The 12,097-nt window shown below is 40.8% G+C and overlaps 1 long non-coding RNA gene across 3 annotated transcripts in view; it reads left to right on the forward strand.

Annotated features, from left to right (window-relative positions):
• Nucleotides 1-12,097, forward strand: part of LOC130273568 (uncharacterized) — a 77,343-nt gene that overhangs the window by 40,568 nt on the left and 24,678 nt on the right. The gene's annotated exons all lie outside the window — the stretch shown is intronic.

Genomic DNA, 12,097 nt, shown 5'->3' on the forward strand with positions numbered 1-12,097 from the left:
TAGTGGCCCAAATGTCACGTATAGGAGAAGACATTTTGGTCCATAGTTATCAGTGGGCCGAACGATCTAATAGAATTACTTGGCTTACAATTCCACCTCAAGGATCATATCTGTGTGGACATGTCATGTTTCCATTTAAGACAATCCTTTAAATATTAGAACTGTCACGCATAGCTGATTTTACCGTGAAAGCCAGATATCTCCTCTGCACCTGCATCAAGGCAGTATTACATGAATGGTTTTAGAATAGAGGCTCTTTGTTTTGATTTAGGGGTGGGGCCTCTATGATGTACATAAGCCGGCCAAGAGCTTTTCTTATGAGACAACCCCTAAGACAAATACTTATGAGACAACCCCTAAGACAAATATTTGCCTCACCAACTAATAATCCATCTTCAGGAGCTGTAAGTCCAGCTCTGACCCTATTTCTCACCATTTGCAGTCCTGTTCCCTCTTCTACCCACATTACAATATGGGAATGCTTATTTTTTATTACTTTTAAGCTCCTTGTTGAGAACATTTCCCTAACAACTCCATCCGCACATATTAGTTGAAGTTTTAGTCCATTGAACTTTATATGCCTTAAAACCTTGTATAAATCGTACATGGTTCATACTGCCAAAACGATGAGGGGCTTTTCTTCAGCTTGTAGCAATTGATGCTTTACCAGTCTTATTTATTTATGGATTATTGGTGCATCTGTGAACTCCTAAACTATAGGTGCGTCTATGTCAGCCTCTATCCATCCCTCATTGTTCTGCTTGTCAGGCTGCTAAGAGGATTTGTCTTCAGAGCTTCTGCTAGCATTTACAGGAAGTTATCGAAGGAATTGTGTTGGCACAATGAATCCTAGAAACTCTTCATCTGAAGACTCCTTATAAATCATTGTAGATTAGCCAATAGTTTAATCCATACCCTTCATACCTTTCATGCAGGCTCTTCCCATTCTTTCAAAGCTGCAGCCTGAATTGCATCCATGAATGTAAATAAAGCCTGAAAATTGAGCATGGCACTGTCAGAGCTCACCACTTTGGAATGACCCAAGGGTCACATTTACTGTCACAAATGTTGCTGAAATGTCTCCATACACTAGTTCTTTTTCTACAAGTGGAAGTATCTTGCATCTAAAAGAAAAATAAAAACCATATGTATAAGACTGATTTAAAAATTTTGGCAAAAAAATTTGCTGCATGTGAACATACCTAACAATTTGCTGTCATCCATGAATGCATTTAAACCCAAGGACTGTTACACAGTATTTATTCTTTTTAACCCTTAGCCTTTCTGTTTAACGTGCTGTTTGGTAAATGCAGACAGAACAATCCAGTTTGAACCCCATATATCTGTCCTCCTGTTTCACTCTGTTGTACGGCTTCAATGTCTGCAGATAGGACGTGCATGCTAATATTTACTTTTCTTTGGCTGAGACTTCCCTTGAAGAGAAAATGCCTTTCCTATCAGCAAAGGTGCCTTTGACATGTCTGCAGAATGTTCCATTTTAAAGTTCAGTTTTATTTTACTTTACAATGTGACTTTGCTGTCATATTCACTTCCATCAGAAGATGGCAATAAAATAAATTGTGGAATAGCTCAGACTTTGCTCCTATACACTAGGAACTTGTGTGCTTTAAAACAGTGTATTTGGGGTGTGAATGGTCATTTTCCCACTCCCCCTAAACTTATTGGACTTAAAATGATTTTGGCTTTTTACTCGTTTTTATGTTCTCTTTCTGAGACCCATATCTCTTTATTATCTATTTGTTTTACTCTGTTTTTGCTCTGATGGCTGTAAAAACAATTAGCCTGTTAAAAATGAAAACACTCCCCACATTTTTGTATATGTTTAGATTACTTTTGTGGACTTGACCAAGCACCACACACTATATTATGTAACCAGCTGTAGTGTAAGGGTTTTTCATATTTCATAAAGTAATGGCGTATCATCAAGATATTCTGTTACTTTATGGCCAGTGATGGTTTGACCTCTGGATCCCCAATGATAACAAATAATCTACAGCACTTTTTAACCGATGTGTCCCCTTTTGCTGCCTCGTTCCCTTGTATGACTCCATTCGCTGGTGCTGCTTCTTCTTTTTATTATTTTGAAGTGTTTTAGCATGTGTAGTCATGTCATTTGTTTTTACAGATGTAAAAATTATGCCTTTTTTTTTCATACTGTGTTCACATACAATCACTCCCCCCCCTAAGAAACAAAAAACAGAAACAAAGTTTCCAAAAATTTTACAAACACATTTTGCTAATAAAATATGGCTGTAAACTGCACTGTGTGCACATAGCCTTAAATATCTAACAAAAAAAGAAAGAAAGCTGCTTTCTTGCCATTTTCAGACTGTTCCCTAGTGATTTAATTTCAGTTCACTACTAGAAATAATATAGGTCAAAACATTAATATTTACTTGGTCTGAAATATTTGATATCTGAATAACTGAAACAGTTAACCTAATTTGTGGGAGTAGTCTGGTCTTTATATACCCACCTGATCCACACAGGTGCTGTCGGCAGCATGCAAGATGTCTTTGCACCGGATGCTGAGGTCTTGCTTGGAGGTATGATTGCATATATCACAGAGTGTCACTGTTCGCTGGCCTAACTATGATGCAGGGAATACAGTAATGTGTCACGGTACCCTTAATGCTGCAGGATGTGAAGTAGCTATTCCTCACTTCTACAATATGCATTAAAAATGCAGTAAGCACATGTAGCTGTGCAGGCTCCAGCCCTGGCCTGCTGGTTGTGAGGTAATTTGAATATTTCAGCCTGAGGTTAACTCTTTCCTGCCTTAATCTCTTAGTCTGCAGAGATCACTCGTAGTAGGTCTCTATAAAGCCAGGAGGTCACAGCTATGGCTTATACTGTACATATAATTGACTGCAGCAAGAGGATGTGTTTGGGCTGACAGAGCAGCACAGGCTGCTGAATCTCCAGGTTTAACCCTCTCAGCGTTGGGCTCCATATTTCTGCCAAGTGTTAAGTGTTTTGACTGTGTTCTTACATTTACGAGATTACCTTTTCCTTCATATGTGACCTGGTGTAATCCAGTTTTATGCTCACAACTGCTCTCTGTACTGTCCCCTCGCTGGAGACTCTTCTGCTGTGTCCCCGCATCTGAACACTCTTTCATGCTGCAGCCAAGGACCGAGCTCTTTCTCAGAAAGCATGTCATCCATTGAAGGCCATGTATATGTTGACATTATACATTACCAGTGCATTTATTTACTGTGTTTGTCAGTTATATGTACACCACATATACATCCCTTAGTATATGCCATGTAAGTTGCTGTCAGTATACTGTTATACGTCACCGTGGTTATGTCACTTATCGTTGATACACCATATGTCTCTACTATACAGTTTTATGTTGCCATTCATATAACTTGTATACTTTATTATTACATACACGTAGTCACGTACAGGTTATGTCACCATAGAATATACTTTGCACCCACCTGCTACGTCAGTGGATGTTTCATAGCTTTATTGTCACATTTGTCTTGTTTTTAGCTCTGTCATATTAAGCTTTCATTAATGTATACAGGTCAGTTATTTCAAGCTGTCACAGAATTCCTCTCATGGTTCTCAGGTCGAGTACATTAAACTGTTATCATGGCATTGCTTTTACATTTGCTCCTGTTGGAGGTCAGGTGTGATAGGATGTCCTTGCTGATGTTACCACATAGTACTCCACATTTTTGTTTCACAATGTGCCACACTTATGTTTCCTTACAGTGTTCTGTGTTACGTTACCATACACGCCATGTTCCCCTGCATTCATCATGCATACGGTTCATACAAGATAACAAGTATTCATTTCACCCAGGGTACTGACATCACTTAGCTTCCTGTGTCACGGCTACATTCTACACAACTACACCACCATGATTGCGTTTCCACTCAGTTGCAATAGCAGGTAACGAGCAAAACCGTGTACTGCCATATGTTCCCACACAGTGTACCATGCCTACCTTTCACATAGTATTCCATGTTTATGTCACACAGTATACCACACTTGCTTTCGGCATAGTGTTCCATGCCTATGTCCCACAGTATACCACACTTACCTTCCACATAGTGTTCCATGCTTATGTCACACACAGTATACCACACTTAACTTCCACATAGTGTTCCGTGCTTATGCTCTACACACTGTACCATGCCTCCTTTTCACATAGTGTTCCATGCTTATGCTCCACACAGTATACCACAACTACCTTCCACATAGTATTCCATGCTTAGGTCACACATAGTATGCTACGCTTAACTTCCACATAGTGTACCATGCTTATGCTCTACACAGTATACCACACCTACTTTACACATAGTGTTCCATGCTTATGCTCCACACAGTATACCCCGCCTACCTTCCACATAGTGTTCCATGCTTATGTCCCACACAGTGTATTACTCAGGTTTATACGTGCATATGTTTTCCTAGCGGTGTAATGTGTACAACTTCCTTCAATGTGACCCACATATGTTTCTTACAGTATTGTTTTAATGGCTTGTGGTAATGTTTTTTCATGTTCAGCGCTGTCATCTTACTCTTATGTTTCTCATTTAACATGAGTCATTTTACCCCATAGAAACATAGAATGTGTCGGCAGATAAGAACCATTTGGCCCATCTAGTCTACCCAATACTCTGAATCCTATCAATAGTCCCTGGCCCTATCTTATATGAAGGATAGCCTTATGCTTATCCAGTGCATGTTTAAACTCCTTCACTGTATTTGCAGCGACCACTTCTGCAGGAATGCTATTCCATGCATCCACTACTCTCTCAGTAAAGCAATACTTCCTGACATCACTTTTAAAACTTTGCCCCTCTAATTTAAAACTATGTCCTCTTGTGGTAGTTTTTCTTCTTTTAAATATGCTCTCCTCCTTTACCGTGTTGATTCCCTTTATGTATTTAAAAGTCTCTATCGTATCCCCTGTATCTCTTTATTCCAAGCTATACATGTTAAGGTCCTTTAACCTTTCCTGGTAAGTTTTGTCCTGCAATCCATGTACTAGTTTAACATAACGCTCACACTACGCAAATGTTCACATAACGTTCACACTTCGCAAATGTTCCTATAGCAGGCACATTACGTATAAAATTATCTATACCTTTCTGGAGCTGTCATATTGTGCATAAGTGACTATGACATTTATGCTACATTATTTCCGATGGCATGCGTTGCCGGAGCTGATACTGTGCTTGGGGCTTGATTTCTGTAGCAGATATACTGGGCATTTAACATTATTTTAGCTGACATATGGGCCTATTTTACTATTGCTGGTAATTTGCTTGTTACTGTTGCTTATACATATACTGTGTATTAGTGGTTAATTTAGCTGTCTTGATATTATCAGTGATGTTATACGGTGCTTACATTACTTCAAGTGATATACCATGCTTTAACGTTAACGGTTCCCTCCAGTGTGACATACATACGGTTCCCTACAGTGTGACATACATACAATTCTCTACAGTGAGACATACATACAGTTCTCTACAGTTTGCCATACATACGCTTCCCTACAGTGTCCCATACATACGGTTACCTACAGTGTGACATACATACAGTGTGACATACATACAGTTACCTACAGTGTGACAAACATACTGTTCCCTACAGGGTTCTATGCATACAGTTCCTTACAGTGACATGCATACGGTTCCATACAGTGTGACATACGTAAGATTACCTAGAGTGTGACATACATACGATTACCTACAGTGTGACATACATACATTTCCCTACAGGGTAATACGCATAGAGTTCCTTACAGTGTACTTTATGTTTCATAGTTATTGTCCCGTTCTTTTGTTTCAGCTCTGTCGCGTTATGCTTACGTTATGTACGCTAGGTTGTTTTACCTCTTAGCGCTATACGTTTGGTGTGGTTGGAGGCTGATTGCTGTCGTCAATTCGTAAAGCCTCATCTTTATAGTTTCCTTTCTAGTCATAACACATGCTTTGTTACAGCCAGTTTGACCTCGCCGTTCCAGGTAAGCTATAAGTCGTCACTTTACATGCCTTTCGTACGTCACACGCTCCCATGAGAGATATGAGGCTCGATGATTGTCGGGCAGCCTATTGTTGTCATTCCTTTGTACATTACAAATGTTCTCATTTGGGGCGGATTGTATCATCAATCCACGAACCTCTTGTTGACATTTGTTTTTGTACGTTACATACGCCCCTGTTAGGGGCAGATCGCTTATATTATACAGTGCTTATGTTACTTCAAGTGAGATACCATGCTTCAACGTTAATGGTTCCCTACAGTGGGACATACATATTGTTCCCTACAGTTTCACATACGATACGGTTACCTACAGTGTGACATACATACATTTCCCTACAGGGTAATTCGCATACAGTTCCTTAAAGTGTACATTTCATAGTTTATTGTCCCCTTCTTTTGTTTTAGCTCTGTCACTTTATGCTTACGTTATGTACGCTGGTCAAGTATATTAGGCTGTGGTTATAGTATTACATTCACGTTTTCATGTACTAGGTCAGGTATATTAGGCTGTTATAGCGTCAGTCAGGTATGGTAAACATCATTATAGTTGGCAACATTCCTAGGATACCCAAGCAGGTATTATTCTATGACCAGGTTGTTGTATCTCTTAGCTCTATACGTTCGGTGTGGTTGGAGGCTGATTGCTGTTGTCAATCCGTAAAGCCTCATCTTTATCGTTTCCTTTCTGGTCATTACATACACCTTGTTACAGTCATTTTGACCTCGCCATTCCAGGTAAGCTTTAAGCCATCACTTTACATACCTTTCGTATGTCACACGCTCCCGTGAGACATAGGCTGCCCGACAATCCTCGAGCCATCATATTGCTGTCATTCCTTTGCACATTACAAATGTTCTTGTTTGGGGCAGATTGTATCATCAATCCACGAGCCTCTTGTCGTCATTTGTTTTTGTACGTTACAATACGCCCCTGTTAGAAACAGATTGCTTGACAATAAACGAGCCTCATGTAGTTTCCGTTTCTGCATTTCATACAATTCTGTCCGAGGCAGATTGCACTACACTGTCAGTCCACAAGCCTCATGTTGTTTCCGTTTCTGCGTTTCATACGATTCTGTCCGAGGCAGATTGCACTGTCAGTCCACGAGCCTCATGTTGTTATCATCTCTATGTTCCTCTTATGTTTGTTACTATGTGTCTGATTGTGGTCTTTGTCGATCATGTCTTAGTGTTAAGTTCTTTGATGTGGGTACAGCTTGTTCATGTCTTGTCATGTGTGTACCTGTTGGGAAATTTTCCATTATCGGTCTTTGTGACCTGCTGGTCATGTATATTTTCTTTTGCGATAAGCCTCAGGGCACAGCAGTAATAATCTTCTTTACGCCTGCAAGTATGAGGAGACTGCCTTACTGGTACACGAAACCTCAGGTTAAGTATGTTTTATCCTTTTATGTTTTCTCTATGCGGGTCTGTTGTTGTCACTTTATGTATGGCATGGTCCAATAGGATTACTTATATGTGTAGCTTGGCACACTTTGCAAATTTTCCTCTTCTGGCACTACATACCTAAATACCTACTGTGTTTTGGCCACTTTTCAATCTAACCTACTCATTGTACCGTCTGTCTATCTAGCACTTCTCCAACAGTTTCTATATTTGTCACTTGAGTTACCTTTATCCATGTGCACCCTGGTAGTACCATTCTGGTAGGCGCTATGGGTCCAGTAGTGCCAAGTGGTATATCCAGAAATACTATCTTGGCTTCGGCTCCATAACAGCTGAGCCAGCTTCTGGGTAGGAGCTTCTCTTTGTCAATTATCACTTAGATGTTACGTAAGTTAGGGCACTGTTATCGCTCTGTTCCATTGACACGTTCCAACCTCCGGCTGTTAACTGGAGCATTTAGTCTGTTATCTTGGGTTCATATGACGTAGGTTATGCTTAACCACTAACTCATGCATTATCTAACTGAGGTATTGTTGCCCCCTTTCTTTAGGATATCCTTCATGGCCACCCAGGCACACCCCAGGCCTAATTATTCATGCAAATAGTACTCTACTCACGGTTAATGAAACCCGACCACAAGTGGAGGTCAGCTGAAAAAGTTAACCTAATTTGTGGGAGGAGTCTGGTCTTTATATACCCACCTGATCCACACCGATGCTGTCGTCAGCATGCAATATGTCCCCCCCCTCCCTCCCCTTTTTTCCACAGTCACTCTCAGGGTATCCCCCTTTCTTTAGGATACCTTTCACGGCCGCCCAGGCACACCCCAGGCTTAATTATTTATGCAAATGGTACTCTACTCATGGTACATGTAACCCGACCACAATAAATATATAACCTGATAACCAGAGGTGTGTGCTGAAGTAAGTGAGGGTGGGCTAGCACTCCTCTGTGCTCTCTCCTGTCTGATAGTACTCCTCTGTTCTTTCCTGTCTGATAGCACTCCTCTGTTCTCCCTCCTGTCTGATAGGATTCCTCTGTACTGTCTCCTGTCTAATAGCACTGCTCTGTGCTCTCTCCTATCTGATAGGACTTCTCTGTGCTCTTTCCTGTCTGATAGGACTCCTCTCTGCTCTCTCCTGTCTGATAGCACTCCTCTGTGCTCTCTCCTGTCTGATAGTAGTCCTCTGTGCTCTCTCCTGTCTGATAGCACTCCTCTGTGCACTCTCCTGTCTGATAGGACTCCTCTGTGCTCTTTCCTGTCTGATACGACTCCTCTGTGCTCTTTCCTATCTGATAGGACTCCTCTGTGCTCTCTCCTGTCTGATAGTACTCCTTTGTGCGCTCTCCTGTCTGATAGGACTCCTCTGTGCTCTCTCCAGTCTGATATTACTCCTCTGTGCTCTCTCCAGTCTGATATGACTCCTCTGTGCTCTTTCCTATCTGATAGGACTCCTCTGTGCTCTCTCCTGTCTGAGAGCACTCCTCTGTGCTCTCTCCTGTCTGATAGCACTCCTCTGTGCTCTTTCCTGTCTCATAGTACTCCTCTGTTTTCTCTCCTGTCTGATAGTACTCCTCTGTGCTCTCTCCTGTCTGATAGGACTCATCTGTGCTCTTTCCTATCAGATAGCACTCCTCTGTGCAATCTCCTGTCTGATAGGACTCCTCTGTGCTCTTTCCTATCTGATAGGACTCCTCTGTTCTCTCTCCTGTCTCATAGCACTCCTCTGTGCTCTCTCCTGTCTGATAGCACTCCTCTGTGCTCTCCCCTGTCTGATAGGACTCCTCTGTGCTCTCTCCTGTCTGATAGCACTCCTCTTTGCTCTCTCCTGTCTGATAGCACTCCTCTGTGCTCTGTCCTATCTGATAGTACTCCTCTGTGCTCTTTCCTATCTGATAGTACTCCTTTGTGCGCTCTCCTGTCTGATAGTACTCCTCTGTGCTCTCTCCTGTCTGATACGACTCCTCTGTACTCTATCCTGTCTGATAGCACTCTTCTGTGCAATCTCCTGTCTGATAGGACTCCTCTGTGCTCTTTCCTATCTGATAGCACTCCTCTGTGCTCTCTCCTGTCTGATAGCACTCCTCTGTGCTCTTTCCTGTCTGATAGCACTCCTCTGTGCTCTTTCCTGTCTGATAGTACTCCTCTGTGCTCTCTCCTGTTTGATAGGGCTCCTCTGTGCTCTCTCCTGTCCTATCAGACAAATGAGTGCTAGCCCACCATCACTTACTGGACTTTGTCCATGCCTGTGCTTCAGCTTGGAGAAAGCCATGATTTTATAAGCCATGATTTCTATAAAAAGGAAATAACATTTTCTTATGAAAAGGTTAATGTTTTGCCAAGATGTACAACATATAAAAAGGTTTTGACTCTGACAGTGGTCATCTAAGATGGACATAAGTGGTTTTCAAAGGAGGTATGATCTTGGGCAATGATACTGTCACCAGCATATTACCACATCATAACGCACCTACTTGATTACATGTGAAGGATTTTTATAGGTAGAATGTATACTTTCGTTATGCCGTGTAAAGAACTCACCAATTTTGATAACACACTTACCTTTTTTAAAAAAAAAAACATATAACATGTAACTCGAAAAATGTTTTGTACATGGTGTCAAGGATGTCGTCTCAAGTATGTTGGCAGCTCCAGCCAGAAACTGAAAGTGAGGGTGTTAAAGCATGTTATTGATGCCTGTGAACAATAAAAATGTTGCAGTGTATCCCAAAATTTTATTTGTCAACATCAGAGTGCAATTGTTAGTTTCAGAGTCTATGCGTTCAAGATACTTACAGTAGCAGATAAAGAAGGGGAGGTGACACATGGCCCTTATTACATGTTGGTGAGGCCTTTGGATGCTCACTTTTGGTACTTAGATGTGAGCTAATGTTGCTTTATTAATGGGTACCTTTATATATCTGTCTGAATTGTCACATATATGAAGCATTACTACTAGCTTTTTTTTTCTCTGTGTATCATGATATATCTTTTACCATTTTACTTAGAGAGAAGGGGTGTGGCCAATGGAGAAAGGGGCATAGTCATCTAAAAGGGGCATGACCCCAACATAAAAAACAAAACAAAAAAAAACAACATATTTACCAATGTTTTCACATAAAATTTGGTGGATTTGAGGTCTGGAGAACCCCACAGCTCAGAGCAGTTGTAAAAACAGCAAAAATAGGGAAAAGTGCAAAATGTAGGGAAACAGTAAATTCCATGAAAAAATACCTGTTGGGAATCAAAACCCACAAAGGAAACCACTCTTAGTGAAACTACACTCATCCCTCAGTCTGCTGTGAGCAATGGGAGCAGCCTGGGTAGTCATCCAATCACTGCAGTCTGTGTAACCCCTTCCTATCTGTTTTCATTCTCTACATATTACACAGAGAGGAGGATTATTGAAGTTTACCTGCAATATACCTAAGACTCTATGGTGAGTTTATAACAGGGAAAATGTGTAAAAATTAAAATAGATCTTCCTAGTGCAAAGATTTTGTAATAAAAGGGCAAAGCAGGTGTTCGAACACAGTGTTTTACAAACACAGCTGAGAGCTTGCAGTATAACGCATAATAGGCTGCAGGAAGTATAAAACATAATATACTTAGATACACTGTTGTAACGTTAGTATCACACCTACTAGGCTGCAGGCAGTATCACACATATTATGTTTAGATACTCTGCTGAGAGCTTGCAGTATCACATATACTATGCTGTAGGCAGTGTCACACAGACAGTATGCTTAGATACTCTGTTGAGTGCATGAAATATCACACATACTAGGCTGCAGGCAGTATCACATATATTATGCTTAGACACTCTGCTGAGAGCTTGCAGTATCACACATACTATGCTGTAGGCAGTGTCACACAGACAGTATGCTTAGATACTCTGTTGAGTGCATGAAGTATCACACATAGTATGCTGTAGGCAGTATCACACATATTATGCTTAGATACTCTGCTGAGAACTGTGTTTTTATGCTCCTGAAACGGCTGCTCTGAGCTGCCGGGAGAGCTGAACAGATCACTAGGTTAGGGAGCAGTGAATATAGATGAGAGAGGTATGTGCGGCCTCAGACAATCACTGAACAGCAATCTGTTGGGAGAAAGCCTGCACATCACAGATCTCCTATACAGGGTACCAAAGTTTAGTGTGGAGGAAGATAGATGATGCCTAGTGGTGGCAATTTTTAAGATTTTTTCAAGGTGAAATTTACCTTTTTTAACTATATATTTTAAAAAGCTATGTTATTATTTATTCAGCAAATATGAAAAGTTTTTTTTACATTGATAGTACCTCATTATGGCTGGGTTTCCACTTGGTTTTTTTTGGGGAAAAAATCCCCCCCCCCCCCATAAAAACAGCTAACTTTGTCGCACAGTGTTTTTCCGTGGTAAAAATATAGATGTTGACAGGTAGTTAAAGGGGTACTCCGGTGGAAAACTTTTTTTTTTTAATCACCTGGTGCCAGAAAGTTAAACTGATTTGTAAATTATGTCTATAAAAATATTAATCCTTCCAGTACTTATTAGCTGCTGAATACTACAGAGGAAATTAATTTCTTTTTGGAACACAGAGCTCTCTGCTGACATCACAAGCACAGTGCTCTCTGCTAACATCTCTGTCCATTTTAAGAACTGTCCAGAGT

Source organism: Hyla sarda, chromosome 5 (assembly GCF_029499605.1).
Source record: "Hyla sarda isolate aHylSar1 chromosome 5, aHylSar1.hap1, whole genome shotgun sequence".
NCBI lineage: Eukaryota > Metazoa > Chordata > Amphibia > Anura > Hylidae > Hyla > Hyla sarda.